This window comes from Alligator mississippiensis, chromosome 3 (genome assembly GCF_030867095.1).
Source record: "Alligator mississippiensis isolate rAllMis1 chromosome 3, rAllMis1, whole genome shotgun sequence".
In the NCBI taxonomy this organism is placed as follows: domain Eukaryota; kingdom Metazoa; phylum Chordata; order Crocodylia; family Alligatoridae; genus Alligator; species Alligator mississippiensis.
In genome coordinates, this window is record NC_081826.1 from 230,477,082 (window position 1) to 230,500,551 (window position 23,470).

The following is a 23,470-nucleotide window of genomic DNA, read 5'->3' on the forward strand; positions in this document are numbered from 1 at the left end:
AGAATAGAAAATTTACCATCTGTAATGAAGGAGGATGTGAAGCAGCATCTGCTAAAATTATACCTCAGCGGCTTTGGGCAATTTATTCCCAGGAGTCTTAAAAGGAACTAGTCAAAGTCTCTGAACCTTTAATATTAATTTTTTTTTTAATTGAAAAAATGAGGAAATTGTAAAGGGCTGGAGAACTGCCAATGTCATCCCATTTTTTAAAAAGGAATAAACCCTCGAATTATAGATCTGTCACAGGTAAAATAATGAATTTGTTAATTTGAGACTCCATCAAAGAATTAGAGACTCTATTTTTGACAGGATGACAAGTTTATTTGGTAAAGATAACTGTGTTATTAAAGAACTCTTGGACTTCTCTCAGGTATTTGCCTTGGTACAATGGGAATTTTGGAATAAAACTCATTAATTTTGGAATTAATATGGTACACATTAGATTAGATTAAAAACTGGATCACTGACAGATCATAATATAGGTTGATATCAATGAGCAGGACACATACTTTTAGACGAGTACTGGAGAGTCCAATTCTTGGCCCAACACTTTGACGCTTTTATCAGAGATTTTATTTAATCCAGATAAAGTTTGCAGATGATTTAGGATTGTGGGATAGGCAATAATGGCAAGTCACAGTTACAATTAGATCTAAATGGCATAAATAAATGCTCAGAGGGTGTGTCTACACATGCAAATACTCAGGAGCTGGCAGGGAGCATGGGGCCAGGAGACAGCCATGGGGCCAGGAGACATTGCTTTCTCTGCCTGATAGCTGCCTGCTGCTAGGGTGGGCTCTGCCACCAGAGCCCAGGCAGGGACACTGTTCCCCTGTCCTGGCAGCAGGGAGCTCCCAGCCCCTGCTTCTTAACTGCAGGGATGGGGATGGGAGATAAGAATCTCCCAGCCTCCGTTCCCCAATTGCGATTGCAAAGTGGGGCTGGGGGTGCCCTGCTGCTGGGGCAGGGGGACGTTGTCCCCACCTAAGGTCCAGTGGTAGAACCCACTCCGACAGCAGGCAGCTCCTGGGGGGTAGGGAGCAATCTCTCACCCGCAGCTGACCAGGAGCATATTTGTTCCCAGCTGGCCCTCTACATGTGCCATATGCACAGTAAGTAAGTGGGAGTAAATTTGCTACTTGTATTTACAGTAGCAAATTTACTTGTGATTAGACCAAATTCCTGCTCAGTAAGAATCTGCATATGTAGACAGTGATGCTTACTGTGCAGTAATTAGCTCTTAACTCAAATAAAGCGTCTCATGTAAACATGGCTAGAGTCCAACATAATTCATGTGGATTCCTTGCTGGTGTAACATGCTTAGGTTCAAATTGATGATCAGATTTGAAATTGATAGTTTTGTTTTGTTTTGTTTTTGTCAAAAATAGCAGAGGTTTGGGAGATTTTTGTCTTCCTTTGCAATAGTCAGTATAATTCCTTGCAATACACTCCTTTGTAGTATGGAGGGTGAATCACCTGTTACAATCATTTGAGCACCTCATGTAATCAATTTGCTGCCAACACATGAGACTTTGCAATGTTGGCACCTTAGTCTGTTTGTTTTGCTTGTGGCATAAAGCACGTTAGTCTTCTTGGGGAATTAAATTCCTATGGAATCACTGGGCTCAGTGGATGAAAATATGGATATAATGTAATGGCTTGTGGTAGACAGGAAGTCACACGATCACATCTGAGTTATTTCTGGGTTTAAATTCTCAGAAATCTGACTGCCTGAGTTTGTACAGAATCTGAAACAACAACTCTGAATGAAGTATGAATATTGATCAAATATTTACTATACCCAAAAGTATTGGGAGGCCCACCATAGCGAAATGCTTCACATAAACAGAAGAGAAGAGCTCAACCCACCCACACAAATGCATATAGCTTAGCTGCACAAGTAAATAGTGGTCACATCTACATGTGATGCTACTTTGCTGTAGCAATGCACTATGGTGATGTAGTGTCCATGGGCAAAAACCTTGATACTGCAGCTATGTCACCATAGCTATGCGCTCCCCCAGTATAGTGCATTGCTATGGGGACATAGCAGCTAAAAATAATGCCCTGCACGCACATCACAGTACGGGCTGTTACTTGGTCATCATTTAGTACTTCCTTTTGGAAGTACTAAATGACGGCGCAGTAACAATGGGACATTGCTATATGAGCATGTGTAGATGCGCCCACTGGGAACCTCACTGCTATACCACTGCCCCATTAGAGGGAGAAGATTTGGGACCCTCTGCTGTGCAAGCAGGCTGTAGGAATCAAGTTCAGGGGATCTCATATTGCCCTGTAGTGCCTTTATCTACTCTTTACCAGGGCCTTAAAGAGGTCTTAGGTTGTTTCTCCCATTTTCTTCCTGCTGTCCAAAACACAGATAATAAAGTCTTCCTCTTTTACCGTAGCTTTTAAAAATCTGTAATCTATGATAAAGCAACCAAAAAATGTTTAATTTGTTGTGTTATGTCTGGATATAGCAACACATAAGAATATTACCTCGGGTTGTTTTCCATAAACTTCCATGAACTGGACAATTATACATAAAAAGATTAAGATGTTATGGTCAGTGATATTCAGCTAATTTATCCAAAGGGAGCCCTAGTAATAAGCTGTTTTTGAGTGAGCAAAATAAACTTAGAAAATAGGCTACAGTTATCTGTGAAGATGAACTAAACAAAGAATACTGGAGTGTTTCTAAAAAAAAAAGACCCAATAAGAACAACAATAGAAAAAAATAGTGTTGTGATATAGCCACAAACAAACACTTAAAAGGAAAGCACAATAGCCAGTAGTGTGAATAGCTGTGAGTTTTTGCAACAACTCCTTCCAGCTACTGCCGCCAGTTTCTGCCACCGTCGTTGGACCCAGCCATGCTGCCCAGGCACCCCGGCCCTTCTGCCCCACACCCAGCACCGGGGGTGCCAGACATAGCAGGCAGGCAGGATCTCCATAGAGACCTGCTGGGACCCTGTGGGCAGGGTATGCTCAGCCAGGCAGATCGGATGGGGCCATAGGTGGGTAAAGGAGTGGCATTTGGGAGTGGGACAAGTGTGCAGGGCTGGGGCCAGGGCCTGGATCATGAGCTGGTGACAGCACAGGACTGCATTGGGAGGATAGTACAGCTCTGCTTCGAGTTGCAGCCCTGCTATGTCATTACCCCACAGTCCCAGCTCCAGCCATGTGTCCTACTTCCAAATACCGCCCCCTACCTCTGGCTCCATGCCATCCCATCTGCCTAGCCAAGCACACCCTGCCTACTGGAGTCCCAAATTGGTCTCCATGGAGACCCTGCCTACCTGCTCCAGTAACTTACTAATTAGAGGGTTTTGGTGAGCTCTTCTGAGTTGGGGGGAAGAAGGAGGGGAGCTGGTCCAGTCCACAACAGCTCACCAAAACTCCCAAAGTGACCCCAAATAATTGCCAACCCCTGAAACAGACCCATTCCCAAGTAGCAGTTATAAAAGGATACCTATTGTCAGGGGCAGATGCAGGATTTCCCAAAGTGGGATGCAAGAGCAACAGCCAGCACTGCAGAGGTGGCCGCACCCCCACTACCAGTCTCCTCCATCTCTGCCAGTATGGGCAGGCCACCTAGCTCTTTCTTTTAGATATGGTATATGATAAACTATTGGCAAGAACCACTTATCTTTAAACAGCTAAAGTATATTTTTTAACAATAGGCAAGGCAGATCCAGAGCAGGTGGATGGCCATGGCTGCACCCTCATTTTTGGATTGAACCATGCCACAGGAGCCTCCAGGAACTTTTTAAAGACCCTAAAGCAGGTGAAAATCCACACACACCTTCCCCTTCATGCTCAGAGGCATGCCCCCTCTTCTCCTCCTTTTCCCTCACTGCCTCCACTGCCTGCTGTTGCTTTTCCTGCTGTCCTATGGGCAGGAAGCACCAGTCAGACAAGCTGTGCAGGGGCTGAGCTCAGCTGGGAACAGGGACAATGGCAAGAGCATGGGGGAAGAGTAGAGTAGTCTCTCAACTCCCCTACCCAGTCCTCCTGGGAACAGGCACAGGGAAGGGGAACCTCTCCCCTCCATCCCTGCTGCTGCTTTCCCCATGGCACATGCGGGAGAGAGGAAGGAAAGTAGAGCCAGCATGCCTATGAGCAAGAAGGGGAAGGGAAGGGGATTTTCACCTACATTTAAGACTTTAAAAAGTTTTTGAAGGCTCCTGTGGTATGATCCATTCCAAAAATGAGGGTGCAGCCATGGTGATGCACCCCTCTGGATCTGCCTTTCCTATTGCTGAAAATTATATTTTAGTTGTTTAAAAATAAGTGGTTCTTGCCAATAGTGTATCATATAGCATATCTAAAAGAAAGAGCTGTCTTTTCATAATCGAAAGCAAATAGATAAAATGCATCCCTAGTGGCTTATTACAACATACAGAATTTGTTCTCCAATATCCAATCCATATTTTAATAACATTTTTCTTTAGTTACACCTATATACTCTAATGTTATGAGTATTGGATTTAGTAACTATTGAAATGGGTTGTCAAATCAAAAACAGTAGAAATAAGAAAAGAGGACATTTTCAGTTTCCTATATGAATACTAATTAATACACCATTTTCTTATATTATGGAGCTTTTCATGCTGATAGATAGCATAGGTATATAGCATGAAATAAAAGAAAATTGCCTAAAGACTCCAGATAAAGCACTTCAAATTGGAAACTGTGCACTTTTCATCTTCAAAGGTGAAAATTATTTTGCACACTTTCCATCATGAACTCTTCAGAACATTTAATCCTCATGAAGTTGAATCATTTTATACCACTTACAGTACTCCAAAGTTCTATAATTTGTCTGGAATATAGTTGTATTCAGGGACCAAAATGGTACTGAATGGACCAAAATGGTTACTTTTATTTTCCCCGCCTTGCAGTGGAGCCTGTATTTAGAAATATGACAGAGTGTGCTTCCTGACTTCGTGGGGAAGGAAACTGTTATAGTGAGACTATAAAAAAAATTGGGGAAAACAACAGTTTTACATTCTATTTCCAGTTTTGCCATAAGTTTCCTATAGGAACTTGGGCACAACTTTTAACTTCTCTGTATCTAACTTTCTCCAGCTGTACATACAAGTATTTTACCTCTTAGAAGTAATGAAAAGCCTAATTCATTAAACTTTGCAGAGCATTTTCTTATGTAGAAGGTAAATCTGATATCTACAACTGCAGCACCAAAGACAGTGGCTCCATATTCCATTTTGTCTACATTTTTGCAGCCAGTGCTACCTAACTGCTCCTTTGCTATTACTTTTAAGCCAATGTGGACAGTAGACCCCTATGCTTGTATTGCTTTCTTGCTCTTACCCATGAGTTCTATCCAATGTGTTCAAATGTGTGCAATTTTGGATGGCAATCTAATGTGCCATCCAAAATTTTGTGAAATCACTCCTTGTGACTACAAAGTCACACATACAGCCTTAAAACCACCTCACTGAGAGCTATGGCTGGGAAGAAGGGGAAGAGGTGTCTAGAGAATTTCAAATCTATTATGACCTAGGACATGACATTCCTGCGAAGTTCACTGATAACATCAGCCAAAAGTGTACCACTCTCAGCAGTGACACTTCTGGAAATTAAACATGCTATTCATTCACATGCCTTAGTTTGGAAGCAAACCAGGCACATTATTAATAATCACCTATAGTTGTTAAGATTCTCAAAATAATCCTGCTTGTAAGAGATCATAACCATAATGCCAGAGTGTCAAGCCACTGTATCCAATTTGTTGGGCTCCTGGCAAGTCAGGAAATTTGTGATGAGAGGCAGGGCCTACTGTGGGAATCTGGGGCCTTTTTGGACAGGAACAATGGTGGCAGGGGGAGGAGAGACAACTGTGCAGACACATCCCCATCCGCCCTATGGCTGCTTGGCCCACTGCTATTCATTTCATGGCTACTAGGCCCATAGCTGCTTGCCCCACTGCTACTGCCACTTGTGCCACATCTGCTACTGGCCCTACTGCTTAGCTCACAACAGCTGGCACCACCACAGCTGCTGCTTGACCTGCCACTTCTGCCTCTGCTGCTGCAGCTACTTCCACAGCTGCTGGGTCTCACTGCCTCTGCCACTTGCCCTGAGAATCTGGCCCATGAGAAGCCCTGTGCTTTGATTATGGCCTGGGGCATGTGGTGGGTGACATACCCCTGCCATGTAAAATAATGTATTGGGCTCAAGTGGTATATTCTGCTGTAATAAATATGTGTACCCTGAATTCATAGATTCATAGATGTTAGGGTTGGAAGGGACCTCAATAGATCATCGAGTCCAACCCCCTGCATAGGCAGGAAAGAGTGCTGGGTCTAGATGACCCCATCTAGATGCTTATCTAACCTCCTCTTGAAGACCCCCAGGGTAGGGGAGAGCACCACCTCCCTTGGGAGCCCGTTCCAGACCTTGGCCACTCTAACTGTGAAGAAGTTCTTCCTAATGTTGTATGTCTTTCACATTGCTTACTTTCATCCTGTATTATATGGCACCCAATTTTAGCTCTAAAGATTTCAACATTCTAAAGACACTCTCTAAAGATAACAAAAAGAAGGCACAATAACATCATAATAATACTACATGTTTATATAAGCATTATAAGTTACATAATAACTTTGAGATATTGTCCACATGAATTCCTTTCACAGCATGCATATGCTTCAGCTAAATAAGATCAGATTTTCTAGACATCAATATTCACTTTTGGACAGCATATCCTACATCTGGGTGCTTTCCTATTCCATTCCAACACCTGAGGTATTGAACTGTTAGGTCAACAACAAGAGGAAAATCAGGGAAAGTGTGGGTCCCTTACTAAATGGGGGAGGCAACCTAGTGACAGATGATGCTGAAAAAGCAGAAATGCTCAATGCTTTTTTCACTTCAGTCTTCCCAGGCAAGGTCAGCTCCCAGACTACTGCACCTGGCAGAATAGAATGGGGAGGAGGTGAGCAGCCAACAGTGGAGAAAGTTCCTAAACTGTTCTATTTCGAAAAGTTGGATGTGTACAAGTCCATAGGGCCAGATGCGATGCACCCCAGGGTGCTGAGGGAGCTGGCTGATGTGATGGCAAAGCTGCTAATCATTATCTTTTAGAACTCATGGAGATTAGGAGAGGTCCTGGAAGACTAGGAAAGAGCAAATATAGTACCCATCTTTAAGAAAGTAAAGAAGAAGGATCTGGGGAACTACAGACCAGTCAGCCTCATCTCAATCCCTGGAAAAATCATGGATCAAGTCTTCAAGCAATCCATTTCTAAGCACTTGGAGGAGAAAGTGATCAGGAACAGTCAGCATGGATATCACCAATACCTAACAAACCTGATTGCCTTCTATGATCAGATGACTGGCTTTGTGGATGCAGGGAGAGCAGTAGGCATGACATATCTTGACTTTAACAAGGCTTTTGATATGGTCTCCCATGACATTCTCACAAGCTAGCTAAGGAAGTATGGGTTGGATGAATGGGCTGTAAGGTGGACAGAAAATTGGCTGGATCATTAGGGTCAAAGGATAGTAATTAATGGCTCAATGTCTAGCTAGAAACTGGTATCAAATGGAGTGTCCCAGGGGCTAGTCCTGGAGTCAGTTTTGTTCAATATCTTGATCAATCATCTGGAACATGGAATGGAGTGCACCCTCAGCAACTTTGCAGATGACACCGAGCTGTGGGGAGTAGTAGATATTTTGGAACGTAGGGCTAGGATTTAGAGAAACCTAGACAAATTGAAGAACTGGACAAAAAGAAATCTCATGAGGCTCAATAAGGACAAGTGCAAAGTCCTGCACTTAGGACAGGACAATCCCATGCACCAGTACAGGCTGAGGACTGACTGGTTAAGCAGCAGCTCTGCAGATAAGGGCTTGGATGGCTACAGTGGACAATAAGGTGAGTATGAGCCAACGGTGTGCCTTTGTTGTGCAGAAGGCTAACAGTATAGTGGGTTGCATTTGTAGAAGTGTTGCCAGGATATCGAGGGGACAGTGATTTTCCCCCTCTACTTGGCACTGATGAGGCCACATCTGAAGTACTGTGTCCAGTTTTGGGCCCGCACTACAGAAAGGATGTGGACAAATTGGAGAGAATCCAGTGGAGGCAACGAAAATGGTTAGGGGTCTAGGGTACATGACTTATGAGGAGAGGCCAAGGGTACTGGGGTTATTTAGTCTGTGGAAGAGAAGACTGAATGGGGATTTAATTGGCAGCCTTCAACTACTTGAAGGGAAGTTCCAAAGAGGATGGAGTTAGACTGTTTTCAGTGGTGGCAGGTAACAGAACAAGAAGGTCAATGGTCTCAAGTTGCAGCAAGGGAAGTTAGGTTAGATAATTAGGAAAAACTTTCTCATGAGGAGAATAGTAAAGCACTGGAACAGATTACCCTGAGAGGTTGAGGAATCTTTGTCCTTGGAGGCTTTTCAGACCTGGTTAGACAGAGCCTTTGCTGGGATGATTTAGTTGGGGATGGTCCTGCTTTGAGCAGAGGGTTGGACTACATGACCTTCTGAGGTCCTTTCCGACCCTAATTTTCTACAATTCTATGATTTTATGACTGGGCCTAACTGTTGCTGAGTTCCTTCACCAGTACAGATTTCAGTAGAAAAGAACTTCATGATCATGTATTCCATGACCCAATCTCCTTCCCTATGTGGACAATACAGCTTGTAGAAAAACAGTTACTTCATGGTAAGTAACTATCCTCTGTTTTTAAAGTAATCATTCATACATATTACTCTCGGTAAGTAATTATCTATTGTTGCTGCTCTGTTTCCAGGTTGGACAGGAAGGGCTGTAGCAAACTGGGCACTCCTGCCTTCCTTAGGCTTATCAGAGTACCGTAATGCAGGCAGATGTGCACATTCTCGCTGCACCCTTCCTGGCTCTGCACAAGTTATACAAAACTGTTTCATCTAACTGCTGTGTGGCATCCCTTCAAAAGCTCTTATGGCACCCTGGTTGAGAGTCACTGGCTCAGAGTAAAGTAATAGGGGTCTACTAAAATAAGGTCCTACTATAACAACCCTACATTCAAGTCTGGAAGCATCTTTTGTTCATTAAGTTTGGGCATTTAGCAGCACTTATGCACTAGGATCCCACTGTGCTATGCGCTATGTGAACACAGAACAGAAAAGATTCCAAGAAGCTTATAGTCTAAGTGTAAAGCAGAAAACAACAGGCGTATACAGACAGAGTGCAAGGACACAAGAAAATGATATTGGCTTGCATATCAGCAACCTAATCATGGTAAATTTTGTTTTAGTTTTTGTAGACAAGGGAGAATTGTAAAGATAATTATGAAGTAGCTTTGTGGATGTTTGCAGGGGGAGCTTCTCTCAAGTGTAAATAGCAGCTGGAAGAAAGCACAGAGATACTTATTTAAAAATGTAAACAAATATCAGTCAGTGACCAGAGACGACAGACTAGGTGAGAATAGGGTGCTGAACGTTAAGGCAAGTAGCTTGTCTGTGATAGAGGAAGGGGAGTGAAGCTAAGGAAGCTAACATGGTCTAAGCAACTTGTCAGAGATATAATTTTTGCAGTAGTATTCTGGGTAGATATGATAAGCCAAGACTTTGTTCAAGGCAGAGAAAAGAATATTTTGGTAATCAAGATATGATATGAAAGAACAGATGAGGAACTGAGCATAGTGCCTGGACAGGAAGCACTCTTTCAGCAGACCAGCTAAAATATAATCTGCAAGGTTTAGATAAAGCCTGGATATCAGAAGCTAGAGAGAAGTCTAGGTCAAAGATAAGATGTGGGTAACGGGATGATAGTAAGATCTACTTATTTAAGAGGCAACTGGTTACAGGTAAGGCTGGGCCTGAATCCATTTAAAGGGCCAAAAACCTTGTGATTGAGGAGTTAGGTAGATCATTCAATGGAAGAGAGGGCAAAAAGTTAAAAGGTAGGAGGGTGAAGCATAAAAATAATTACCAGTTATCTCAATGAATGAGAGGGCAGGGAGGAAAGAGAAATTAACAATGAAGGACTAGGGAAGGTTAAGAGAAAGGAAACGAGATGCTGATGGATAATGTTGAAAGACACCAGGTTGGAACTGGAAAGGGAAAATTCATCAAGAGAGAAATCAGTGTGCGATGAACATCATGATCAGGGAATGGCCCTTCTGGGGATCAGGATATTTGAACCAGGGCAAATGAGACATGAGAGCTAGGAGAAATGCAGGGAAGGAGTGGGTTGGACCATCGGCACAGAACTGAAAGCATGGAGGATGAGTGTGAGGAATGGAAAATAAAGGAAGAAAGGTCAATGCAGGGAAGTTTTATGGTGAGTAGATGACAGTAACATGGCACGAGTTTAGATGCTGTCTTCTCATGGAGTAGGTGGGAGAGGGAAAACTACTTTGCATTTGAATAATTGGTTGAAGCAGGGGTCTGGATTGCAGGGCTTTGTCAGTATATAGCTCAGGCTATATAACAAGGGAAATATTTGGTCCTGCAACAAGCTGCTTGCTGTGATGTATATGTGGCAACAGAGAGCACCAGACAGGAAGAGGCAATTCTTATGTGCTAAGGGCCTTGTTTCACATTAATTTTAAGGGGCTCCTGGAATTCTTAACCCCTGGATTGTCTACATATTAGCACCTGAAACTAGTTTTAAGAACATTTTAGGTGGCTTACAGTTATGTCACTCCAAGACAGGTTTATCTCTGATCTGTGTTACCCAGCTCTTGTTCCATTAATTTGTGGCCACTTCCAAAAAATAAGCCACCCAAGTTGCAGACCTGCAGTATCCCAGGATGCAGTGTTCCCTCCCCAACCCTCTGTTCTGTGTGAACAAACTTTCCACCCCCTGAGCTAAACTGCCTGTCAGGGGGCAGTTCTGCCACAAATCCAACTTCCCTTTCTGCCCCCACAGGTGTGGCCGTCCCACCCACAGGGTGCAACCCTACAGAAACAACCTGTAGAGCCATGCCAGCTAGCCAGGGGCAATAGCTTCTCCAAAAGCACCTTCCTTCACCACTCTCAGCTCCCAGCCACCCTAGGAAGCATGACCAGCACCCCACACACCTCAATCCCAATCACAATTTATTAACTCATGAGAACTTCTTTAATTTACTTCCCCTTTATTTCTTGTCAAATCCTTCTTTTTTTTTTTTTTTTACTTCTTTTTATTTTAAAAAGTGACTGACTTCCTTCATTTCACACCCCACCCCTATTTCCTTTCTACCTCCCATTTCATTACCCACCGCATCCCACTAACTCTCTGCCTCCCAGATTCATGTTCCTGCCCCCACAACCCTTCTCTCACACCCTCTACAGAGAGCAGGGACAGATAGATGCCTGTCTTGGCTCACCAGCTCTCTAGTGGCAACTCACAGCTACAGCTCCTAGTCCATGCCCTGCTCCCCAGGCCTCTAGTAGCAAGTCACAGCTGTGTACGTGGGGGACAATCAGAGAAGGTTTCTAGCCTTAAGGTGGTACGACTGCTCCAAGCTCAAGCTAGCACTAACACTGATCAACATTTGAACAGCTCAAAGCATAACATGCAGCAAGGCCCTAATGCCTTCTATATTGCTAATGGCTTAGAAGTTTGGGAGATCACCGTTCTGCTATAAAACTGCACCTGTTATGTCTGATGTCTTCCAATAGTGCTGTTGGCAATCACATGCTTCAAACATTTAAAAATGCTCCCCATTTTACTACAACAAACTTAACAGGCAGAAGAGGAACAGTTTGAAAGTATGTAGCCTAAGAAAAAGTGCACTGGGTACAACACCGGTCTCCTGAGTCCCAGTTTCCAACTCTGCCACTGGCCTTCTGGGTGACATTGTATAAATAACTTCCTCTGGGCCTCAGTTTCCCCAGCTCAAAAAAGGGAATAACAATATTTGCCTTCATTGCAAAGTGCCTTGACTCCACTGATGGAAAAATCTTATAAGAGTTATTACTTAGCTACAGTAATTTGTCAACTGCAAAGCAATTTGATTGATTGTATCAGCCATGGACTCCTACAAGAAACACTTCTTTCTGTTGAGAAAGTGAGGAAATTAACAAAAAAAACCTTTTTTCATACAGAATTAAGGTTGTCTGGTGGCATTTCCAGCACTTCCAAAATACTGAGTTCTATGACTTTTAAGCCTCTGAAAACCAGGCAGTAGAGTGATAAAATACACTTAATTCTGCCTTCTTTGATTGCACATATAATGACACCCTGCTTTTGCAGCGCATGCCACTCAGGGAATAGGGTGCAGGGTTATTTCAGGATAGATCTAACAGCTTTCTGTTGTTAAGGTAAGATTTGTATTTAGGTGAGCTGACAAGAGCAGAAGCTACCTACTCCTGTTCTTCACTCAAAATCACTATAAATACTCTTACCTGGTGCAGTTTTACAAACTTTCACTTTTAATCATAGAATTCTATCACACACTATATTTCCACTTCATCAACTATAAACAAACAGACATTCCCATATACCAACTGACAATCCCCATGACAATCCCCTGCCCACCTCACAGTTCAGCACCGGAAAGAGGCATCTGGGATCCCTCAGAGATATACAAGCCCTTCTTTCTTTCTGTCTCCCATGACTTGGACCTGCCTGAAGGGAGAAGCACTACACCAGGCCTCCTTATGTCATAACTGTAGCTCCACCAGCTGCCCAAATTAATCCTTCCACTATTCCGTACAGCTAGACTAATCATAGTTAATACAGATAATTTCCAGTGGCTATTGCCAGCTCTGAGAGGGTTGTGTTGCTAGATTCTGTTACTTCCTATTTTCCAGTTGTCAAATATGTAAATGTCACTGAACAAAATGTTCTGGAGGGCCATGAGACCACACAGGACAACTGTGTGTTAATGAGGTTTTGTAAGGGGTCTTTAATTTGCTTTAAATAGCAACATTATGAACAAATCATTAAATCATTTGAGTTAACTAGTTTCTGTTTCAAGGCCTGGCAAACAGTGTGAGCAATTCTACTCCATTCAAAATCATGCCATTACATAAAGATAAGAATTGGACCAAGAATGTAGCATCAGAATATTCCACAAGAGCCTGTAATTAAGCACTGTCAGGTACCACTACTGCTCATCTTAATGGCAGCTGAAGAACACATTTATCAGACAATAGAAAGTTTATTTTATGTGGCACAGTTTGTATAGTTAGAGATTTATTAAATACGTCTTCTTTGTAACAATAAGGTTTACAGGTTGGTTTGGAGAAAGATGATATCACGTAAAAATTAGCATTAAGGAAATGTTATGCCATTCTACTGGGACAGAAACGGTATGCTTCAGTTCTTGCACCCACTGAAGTGAACAGGAGTGTGGCTTTGACTTCCTGAAAGCAGAATCAAGCCCCTAGTGTTTGCTACATACTAACGGCTCCACGCCAACCACTGTTGTTTATTCTCCTAATCTAATTCAATAGAGGTGTTGTAGAATTTAATACAGAACCTTTACTTATATGCATATTACATCCTTTACATACATGTAGGTAAAGATTGCAGTGTCAAGTCCATCTATCTGGTAATATAAATAATGTATATTTACTTGGATAGTTTGATTAATGTTTCTCTATTTCTTTTCTTTTTCTTTTCTTTTCTATTTATGTATTTATTTTTGCACCAATGTGGTTATAAATTCATGATGTCTAATTTACATAGAAGGAAATCCACTAATAATGAAATGTATGAAATACAGGTTATATGTTTTAACATATCATATTCAACCATATATGTTGTCACTGTAGCTCTTGCAAATCTTCCAGCTTTGTTCTAATTCTCAAGTGTTACATACAACTTCACTGTAGAGATGCACAGTGAGCACGAATGTTTAACTTGGATGCTCTTCAGGACTTGAAAAATTCAATTTCAAGTGATAATGAGAGCTTCAGCTTCTCTGAAATGTGTTTTCTACAGGTATGGCCTTCACCTAAAGGACTAAGCTTCCCAGACATGTATGCCAACAGCAGGTACTGTAAAGACCACATCCTTTTCACAGGATCGTTGCAGTGACTTGGCAGTGCCCAAAAGGTCACCACAAAAATATACAATATTTTCCAGTACAGGATTCTGCCATTTTTTTTTAATTTTGACCTTTGCATAGATTTGAGTGTCAAGAGTTAGGCTCCAGTTTGGGTGAATAGTATACATACAGCAAAATGAGTATGGATGGGAACATCCTGCTTTGTTTTAAGACATTCCAGCATACAGTTTCTTTGAAAAAGAAATGGAATTTTTGTAATAAAGTATGATTTTTGGTGTTGCTGAACTTCACCAAAATATATAATTAGCATTAAGTACTTTTTGTACAGCCATGTTGCACTTCAGTAGTTTCACTTGTTTCTTTCAAAACCTCCAAAAGTCCCTGGTAAGACTTATCCTTGGGACAGTTTTAATGACTAGTTCAGTAGGTAGAAACATGGACAACCTCATTCTTTGCCTGGTTGGACCAATATGTCCTCCTGCCTGTTAGTAACTGTGCTTTTGTCATGATTTCCTGGAGAGAGTTCACTGGTTACAAATCCTTTCCATCTCCTTGTAGCATTTTAAGTTACTGCGACTTGTTTAAAATAAACCCTTCCCAAGATCACTCTCCAAAGCAGATTAAACTGAAGATAACCTGCTTACTTAGAAAATGACCATCTTGAATGAAGTATCCTTCCCCCTTACTCTCACAGTTTTTGGGCATTGTCTGAATGTAAGTTTTCCTCCAACTCTGGGCTGTCAAATTCATCAGGTCCCATGTGGCCAGTTCATGAGCCACAAGAACAGTACATGGCTGGTCTATAGGCCAAACTAGGCTCACAGACTTACCCATCTCTTCCCATCCCATCTCCCCGCAGTGCACACAGTGCTCACTTCAGCCAGTCCTGGACTGCACCCACGCAGAGCCAGTGCAGGACATGTGTCATATGCAGCACTATCTCCAGATCATCTAGACTCCATGCTACAAGCAGCACCTTCCCAAGGGTGCAGCCAGGGTGGCACTGTGTATAACGCACATTTTGAAATAGGGAGAGTGGATGTACCAGCAGCTTGATAACAGGGTTCTGCAGGCCAGATTTGGCCTTTGGGCCATACCTTTGGCCCTACTATAACTCATCAGGGCAATCTCTCCCCCAAAAAACAGCACTCCCAGGAAGTGCAGGCAGGAAGTCAACAGACACTCTAAGGACAAGGGATGAGAAAAACAAACTATGGTTAATGCCTTTTTCACTAATGGAATGACTTTAGTTGACTACTATGGACTTTCAGTTAGATCCATGGAAAGAGAGAACATAACTGAACTTAGTTCTAAAAAGTGTCATAAGTACATTTGCTCCAATTTTCCACTACAAAACGCTAGCTGGCCACAGGGAGATAGTTGCGACTTATCTTTAGCCACCACACTGTTAAAGGAGTTGCATCATTTGAATGCCTACTCTAATTTCCACCACTAGGTCCACAACAGTCTGTGGAAAGTCAGTCTCAGCAGAGCTGTACTCCTGTGGTTTTGTCCTTGGAATGGTGTCCTCCTTCTCCCTCCTGCTGAAGTTGGAGGGGCAGCTAGTGCTTGAACAAGCATAGGGCTCTCCTACATAAGACCGATTCCTCACACTAGCTGTCTCAGGGCATTTTAAGAACACGATCAAATTTATGGACTGAATAATCCACCCCTCCTGTACAATTTTTTGGTCTCATTTTTTCTCAGAAATTGAAATCAGCATATAATGTGTCAGAATACATATTAATTGTGTTGTGCTTATTAAATATTACTTGAGTTATAGTGACACCCAAAATTTATTAGACTCAACATTGACACTGAGCTCGATCTGGTCTTTGTCTTCAATGAAGCCATTGTTATGCTGGAAGTTGAGGTAACATTACTGAAGGTGATGGGCATGAACATCATCCTTCATTCAAGAAGAAGGAAAGAAAGAGTCAAGTTACTTTATGGAATAAATAATAGCACCAGTTATGGGAGTGGATGGATTTCACTAATGGTGCTTAGATGTGTGTGCATGTGGGAGTGCGTACAACAGAGAAGAAGGAACACCACAGGATGTAAAGGCAGAAAGACAGCATCGGTCTCAGAAATACTGGCAATGGCATTATGAGAAAAAACTAAGAGCGCCCGCTTGGAGGCAAAGTGCTGGCAAGTAAAGGGCTTGGAGCTGAGCAAATAAACAGTCTTCTGGAGTTTGGTTCCTAATGTGTTCAGGGAGAGAAGACCTTACATACCTTCCTTGAAGAAAACAAAACAAGCAAACAAAAAACACCCTGTTTGCATCAAAGAAATACCTATCATTAATTTCTCACACCACCGGAAACAACCCACACGACTATATTTTGAACACCCACTCGGGTTACACCATAGAAGCAAAACAATGCAAGTTAAGCTCTATAGGTAAAATCCTTAGTCTACTGAAAGGAATGGTAACACTTTAATTTTGCACTATAGAATACATGTTTGGGTTACACAAGAAAACATCTGGACAGCTGTGAGCACAAAGGTGGAATTTCTTTGGAAAAAGGGTTTATTTTCATCTTACTTAAAAGCTGAAGGAAGCAACATTTAGCCAGATTTTTACAATGTGCTGGAAAAAATGCACTTTCATGTATAAAAGATAAAATGGTGCAGGCAAAACAGCATACTTTAAGATGCATTGTTTGGCTTTAACATTGAATCTCCTGGATTATGTCTGGTTAAGAAAATGTTGTGTCTAATTTTAATGGTTTGTACATGTCAATTTATTTTATTTGTCTTATGGAAACCTCTTTTAAAGAACATGTGATGATTTCTGTTGGACCTCTCCACAGTTCATTTGAAGAAATCTGTACTGAAACATTAATAAATCCTAGTGGGGTATTTTTTAAAGTAGTAGGTTCTTTAAAGCTATATGTTAATCTATTTTAAAATTCCATGCTTTGAGCTGATTTCTAATTCAAAATTATTTTCACAGATCTTTTTAAATGTCCAGATACAAATTTGTATCTAGTATTGAAATTTGATGTATTCTGGCTCAAAAAAGAGATGCAAGTTTTTCTGTGAGGTGAGGAAAAATGTAAGCTAGAGCAGTACTGAGATCATTAGCACCATAGTTTAATATAAAATGAAGATTTATTGACAAACAACATAAGCAACCTGTAAAATTATTTTTTCCTTAACCCTCCCTGCCCAAAAAGCCCCCCCCAAACCCCAAACCCTAGACGGCAGACATGTAACTACAGCAGTGTTACCAGAGACTGGAATACAGCTGCTTGGTAATCACTGTAAATATGTTGTTATTGCAGTCTCAATTATAGAAGCTCTTTACTGACAGTGATTTTGAAAAAAAATATGGCAGGTCAGAAGATTGTAAAACGTGTGCCACCTCTTCTTTCATCCGCCCTCCTGTTATTGACAGTCTGTCATTTAGATGCTATAGCACAGCAAATAGAAAACCAGGACTTGAGCTGTCATCCCTAAATGTTTCCTAAGCAAAATGCTGCCACCTTGAGGCAAAAAATAGAAAACATAATATTCGGTAGATTTCAGGGTCTTTAATATACGTGGAATTTTTTAAAACTACTGAACAGATCTTCAGTACAAAAGCCACTCACTAGTTTTATAGATCCCACCCCCCCACCCCAGCAATTAAGAGAACTATTACATCCTTAGGCCCAGCCCATAAAGACTTATGCAAATGCTTAGTTTTATGTATTGCTTAATATATTAAGCACCTGTGCAAGTCCTTGAAAGCTGATGAACCAGGTATTGAGGTAAAATTTTATGTCCCCAAACAATAAAAATCAAAGATGGCCCTCATGACATCATATAAATGTAATAGATTACAAAACGTAATTTATTTCAACAAGCATTTTAAATTGCCGCCACTAATGAGACTACCCAGTCATTCAACACAAAAATTAAAATAACTTTTCCTTTCTTACTTCACACTAAAATTATACAGGCCATCTGTGTTTAGCAAAGAAATGCTATAACGTACCTACAGCCTTAGTGGAGGGAAGAGAAGATCTGTAAAGATTCACAAGTGTCAATCTTTGTTCACCAGAGCACCCCAAGGGATGACAAGTTCAAATGGTCACAAACTCCTTCATGACCATTTCAGGCTGGACATAACGAAGAACTTCTTTACTGTCTGAGCCCCCAAGGTCTGGAATAGACTGCTGCCGGAGGTGCTTCAAGCACCTACTTTGAACACCTTCAAGAGAAATTTGGATGTTTATCTTGCTGGGATCCTATGACCCCAGCTGACTTCCTGCCTATGGGGCAGGGGGCTGGACTCAATGATCTTCTGAGGTCCCTTCCAGCCCTGATGTCTATGAAATCTATGAAGCTTTTTCTTTTAAACTCTAAGGCAGACATTGTTTCTTTTTATTCCTAAATACCCCAATGATAGAAGATATTAACACACAAATTTATAAATGTCCATTTTTCCAAATATTTTTATGTGGTCCACAGAAGCAATCACACTGCGTATTTAGCATATGCAAATCCTATCTAATCCTATGAGTACCACTATAAATAGATCTGGATTCAGTTTTTTTTTTTTAAATCAGCACCAGCCTGGTCCTGAATATATTTTTCTACAAATTCAAATGCAGCTAATTAAATTTAAAAAAATAAGTTGAAATTGTATACATTAAGGGAAATTCTAAATTGTGCTTTCGCAATTCTACTCAGCCACATTACATTTTTCTGTGCTCTTATTTTCTGACACTGATTTCTATGTTAAATATATGCTTTTTTTGTATTATAGTCCACCTGACATGAGAACATCTCATGATAAGACACATTATGTTATTGCTCTGGAAGATCCTCATATGGTCTTTTCAACAGTCTTTTGTACTAGAGCCCAGTCTACCAAGTTTCTCTGGAATCCCACCCCTTTCAGGTGGAATGCTGGGCTTAGAAATCTTAAATTAATAGCTGTTGTGAATGGCAACCATATGTACTGCCTTCAACTATCTTCTGCCCCTTCAAGAATTTCTCCACTAAGCAGTGACAAACACAAAGACATTTCCCTAAAGCAGTCCTACCTGGTAACAGGGAGCCAGAGGCTCTTGTTAGTTTAAGAGGGAAGTGCAGCAGGTCAACCTTGCTGCTTAGGGACGTAGCTGAGCAGGAACTAGCTACACTGCAACAAGATGGCAGTAGGGGGCAAATTCCAGGCAGCCTATGAGTAAATGCTGCAAGAAGCTTACTTAAGCTACAGCATGAAAGGGCAAGCTAACCATTAAGCTCTGTGCTTAATTAGGGAGTTACCTGACCAGAAGGGGCAGTGCTGCAGGGTATATAAACCTTATAAACCCAGCCCAAATACCAGAAGCAATGCAGTCAGTCTGGCCTCCTGGGGGAGAGGGGCTGCAGGAGGTAGCCTGGCAGGACCCTAGCCATCCATGAGAGCTGGGAGGTGATAGCCTAAAGCCATGTAGGGCTTGCAGAATTGTTAAGAATGGTTGCTTGTATTTGTGTTGTGTTTAATTTGAAACCAGAGGACTGGCTTGTGGCTACAGGGGTGGTATGGAGGCCACAGGGATGCCTGAGAGGTACCCCACAGAAAGCATTGTAGAGGCCAGGGACCATAAGGGGGCTGAGCAGCACCCAAACTGCCTGACCTGTGTTGGGGACCCAAGAAGCTGAGGGTCAGCAGCCTTGCATGAGTCAGGGACACCAGGGGGCTGAGAGGTAAAAAGAGCAGCCTTGCTTGGGTCTGGGACTCCAAGGGGCCCCAGAGCCTGAGAAGGACATGACCAGAGGCCGGGGCAGCCAGAGCCCAACATATGTGAAAGGGCTAAGGCTGAGAAAGCCAGGCTGGACTAAGTGGGTCATGGGTTGGAGGCTGTCAGCAAGAATCATGTTGGGCTAAAGCCAAGAGGGCAGAGGCCCCTACAGGAAGGTCCAGGACATTGTCTGAATAACACCTGTGAGGCATGGATGTGGCTGCAGGGGAGAATGAAGGCCACGATTATTGCTACTAAGGTGACTTGTCCTCTAAGGCAGTGGTTCTCAACCTTTTTTGTACCAGGAACATTTGTAAACTTCAATGGCCAGTCCTGACCCAGTGTCCCTCATTCCTGACCCACTACCCCCAGTTCCCAGTCCCCCCAGTGTGTGAGGCAGGGGGTGGGTGTGTGGGACAGGGTGGGGTATGTATGGGGCACGGGGGGCCCCAAGCACCCCTTTGCAGGCTGGAACTCTGCCAGCCTGCAAGGGAAAAGCCACAGCTTCCTACATTTTTCTCCTTTAAAGGAGAATCCATTTTTTAAAGTTTGTTGATCTACTTCTAAAATTTGTTCTTGACCCTTTCATATATTCTTGCAACCCAGTTTAGGGTCACAACCCATGTGTTGAGAAACTCTGCTCTAAGGCACAGATAGGTCCAAGGGGCCACAACTCTGGAGCAAGGAGTCACAGGAGCAAGATGGGTGACAGCCAGGCACTTGAGACAACAGAAAGCTGAGGGATTGAGGCTCACATTAGGGCCCTGGGGCAGCCTCCCTAAGTATCATCAGTTACATCAAGGTCAGCAAGCAAGGTAAAAGGGAGGGTTCCTGAAGGAGCTAAAGTGGGGCAGGAAAAGCTTAGCTATAAGGGGTGCCATGGCTACCCTTGGGGCCTCAGTCCTGCTACATACCTACTCTAAGGGTTTTCAGGTTGTGGCAGTTTTCGGTCTGTGGGTTTTCAGGCTGTGACAAGTAATTTGGAATTTAAGTACTTGATTTCTGGAGCTAAAAGATACCACTGTCTATTGTTTGACTTCCTCAAGAAACAGAAGCAAGAATCCCAAGAGCACTGCTGAGTCTGTCCCTTCATGTAGTATAACATACCTCTTCTGGATCCCTAGCTTAGTAATGCAATTTAATTTTGCTTTTTTTGGATTCATTTGGGGGGGGAGGGGGGAAGAGGGGGTTCTACCATAAAACAAATCTAGTGGGGATATACAGTTTATGTTCAGTTATAAAGAAGAAGAGGAAGGGATAAGCTTATAGTCTTTTGGGTTACTTCTCCCTTTCCTATATGTCAACTATGATAACAATAGCTATAAACAGACCTTACCTTTGGTAAAGGATCAGCTGTGCTGGGACATCTGGTCTTGTCCGAAGTCAGGGCATGGCAGTGCGATATGCATCCCTGGTGAATCCCCTGCTGAGGCATTCCTGGGGTACATCTCTGTAAGTGGGGGAACCTGTGCAAGCCCAGGGTTTCAGGGGCCTGATCCTGAGGGGAAATTCCTGTGCTGCCTCACCATGAGACAATCGGATGTTCACTGCAAAAAAGTGGCACATACCTATACAACCTATTGTTGCAGCCACAATTTTGGACATTTGTGGTGCAACAAGTGGCATGCACATCTGTTTGCTTTGGCTTTGTGCCACCATAAACATTTTTAAGGTGGCATGAAAGCCATATCTAGCCAATGAGGGAGTGGTTTTTGTGAGATATATTTTAAAGATTGTGAGGTACAGATACCACATAATGAAGGCCATATAAGTATAATAGATAAACACTTATTAAATAAATGAATAAAACCTTTTACTAATCAACAGCAATTTTCATTACGACTTTAAACAGGGAAAATTCCTTGGCTAAAACTATGCATGTGTAAAATCAGTTGCTGTTTATTTAATCATTCTCTTATAAAATACAATGCAGCCAGTTAGTTGGAATTAAGATAACTGAAATATGAAAATGGATTAAATATCCTTTAATTCAATTATAACACTAAATGAAATGACATATACCTGTATATGTCCTGTACTGGTATATCACTGGACTACTTTTTAAAATAGTACAAGGTCATTGAGTGAAGTATGCATAATGTGTGTGTGTCCAAATACAATTGCCATAAATGTGTGTAAAATTAGCAAATTAGGTGACTAGTCATTTGCAAGCACAGTCTCTGCAATTTCATGCGCATATGTAGGTGTATGATTTCTTATGCATTTTATAGATAGACTCTGTGCCACTGTCTAAAGCAGTTTGTTGGCTTTATACATGTATACTGAAAAACCCAGTACAGAATACACTTAAGTTATAGTTAAGCCATTCTGTTCTCAGAAGCCTTGCATAACTCAACAGTCACTTACTACTCTAGATTTGTAAAGGTAACTTAAAGCAGAATTTAACTCCTGTACTTTACTAAGAAGAAGTTTGCTTGGCCTTACCTGTTTTCACTCTGTGCAGGACAGCTGAAAAGGAAGCTTCTCTCTCTTCCTTACTGTGCCTTCTGATAGCTGCTGACTCAGTGCTTTGCTAGATGATCTCTTCTTGAGCCAGTCCCAATTCAGTTCAACTGGCACAAGACCCTGCAAGACCAGTAATCTTTTCAACCCAGGTGCCCTAGAGACCAGACCTCCTCTATGATTAAATCACGAACAGGTGTATAGTCACAAAACAGAAGTGGTGAGGGGAAGGCTCAACAAGGGATACATGTGGGATGGAAGAGCTTGCTGATGTTGTTAGCAGCACTTTTGATGCCTCTCCTCCAACACAGGCTCTATGTTCAATGTGAAAAGGTGGTGTTGCCAATGTGATTCTGGCCCCTGCTGCAGGCAGTCTTGTAAATTTGTGAAAAGCTGCAGCCTTAGAATAATAGAAAATTAGGGTTGGAAGGGACCTCAGGAGGTCATCTAGTCCAACCCCCTGCTCAAAGGAGGACTATTCCCAACTATATCATTCCAGCCAAGGCTTTGTCTAGCCAAGTCTTAAAAACCTCCAAGGATGGAAATTCCACAGCCTCTCTGGGTAACCTGTTTCAGGGCTTTACTACCCTCCTCTTGAAAGAGTTTTTCCTAATATCTAATGTAAACTTCTGTTGCTGCAATTCGAGGCCACTCAAACTCTTTGTTCTGTCATCTGCCACCACTGAGAACTGTCTAGCTCCGTCCTCTTTATAATCACCCTTCAGGAAGTTGAAGGCTGCTATTAAATCCCCCTCAGTCTTCTTGGGTGTGTACACATGTACTAAGTTGACTGAAAATAAGTCGACTTAAGTAAAGCCATGTCAGAGTGTATACACATACACCTCCTTGACATGGTAACCATCTTGGGAGCTAAGTCAACTTGACTAATGCAACTCAAGATAATACACCTCGGAGGTGTATTATCTTGTGTTGCATTTAAGCTGACTTTGCTCCACATATGTGTTTGCACTCTAACAGTTAAGCTGACTTTCTGACAATTAAGCCGACTTAATTTTTTTAAAGTTAGTATGTGTGTGTGTACCCCTCTTTTCTAAACTAAATAAGACCCTCAGCCTTTCCTCCTAAATCATTTGCCCCCACCCCCTAACTATTTTTGTTGCCCTCTGCTGGACTCTCTCCAATTGTCCATATCCTTTCTGTAATGGGGAGCCCAAAACTGGGCCTTTGAATTTTTTTTTCTTTTGGATAAATAACAGAGATAGACACAAATATCCTCCTCCTGCAGCCTTGCAAAAGGCTTAACAAATACAAGTTTTAGTCCCAGGTCTTCCCCTAACTTCTGCTAGTATTTCTGTACAC

General features: G+C 42.1%; 1 long non-coding RNA gene across 1 annotated transcript in view; it reads right to left on the reverse strand.

Annotated features, from left to right (window-relative positions):
• LOC132249143 (uncharacterized) overlaps positions 1–22,290 on the reverse strand; it is a 48,220-nt gene extending 25,930 nt beyond the window's left edge. Inside the window, exons 1-2 of the long non-coding RNA XR_009460549.1 lie at positions 22,133–22,290; positions 21,024–21,234 (exon numbers count right to left, since the gene is read on the reverse strand). This is a non-coding gene — a long non-coding RNA (uncharacterized LOC132249143). The remainder of the gene's footprint in view (positions 1–21,023; positions 21,235–22,132) is intronic.
• Between the last annotated feature and the right edge of the window lie 1,180 nt (positions 22,291–23,470).